The following is a 533-nucleotide window of genomic DNA, read 5'->3' as shown; positions in this document are numbered from 1 at the left end:
TGTATGGCTAGGTAGATAGATAACAGATGAACGGATGGATGGATCGTGACTAGGCTGTGATAAACATGGAGTGATACTTAACTCGAAGTGTTCTCCCAGACTGACAGCTCACAAAAGGTATTGCGCAAAAAAATGCACAGTATGGTACTAGTTTAAGCCGTTACCTCCCTCTCTGAACGAGCTGTTTGGTAGTTACGCCAGTTTGGATTATTTTTTGCCTTCATGGTAGTGTGTTTTTTGCACTAAGGTGTAGGTGGACATACTACCCACGTCTTGCGCCAGATCATACTAATAACCGTTTTAAGCAAACGAAATTCAACAGAATAGTAATGCTCCCTAGAGCTCGGTAATCCTTTTGTGTAGGCCTACGTGATATCATTCATTACACATGTATGTAAATTGGACTTTTTTAGTCGATCTTAGTAGGTTACTATAAAGATGCCTGGCGTATTTACCGTATATGTGGTTCCACACAGCAGCCAAATAAAACTGTGTTACTATGTTTTACTGTCCTAGCGATATACACATTTTCC

This window comes from Penaeus monodon, chromosome 28 (assembly GCF_015228065.2).
Source record: "Penaeus monodon isolate SGIC_2016 chromosome 28, NSTDA_Pmon_1, whole genome shotgun sequence".
In the NCBI taxonomy this organism is placed as follows: domain Eukaryota; kingdom Metazoa; phylum Arthropoda; class Malacostraca; order Decapoda; family Penaeidae; genus Penaeus; species Penaeus monodon.
Note: the sequence above shows the minus strand (reverse complement) of the source record.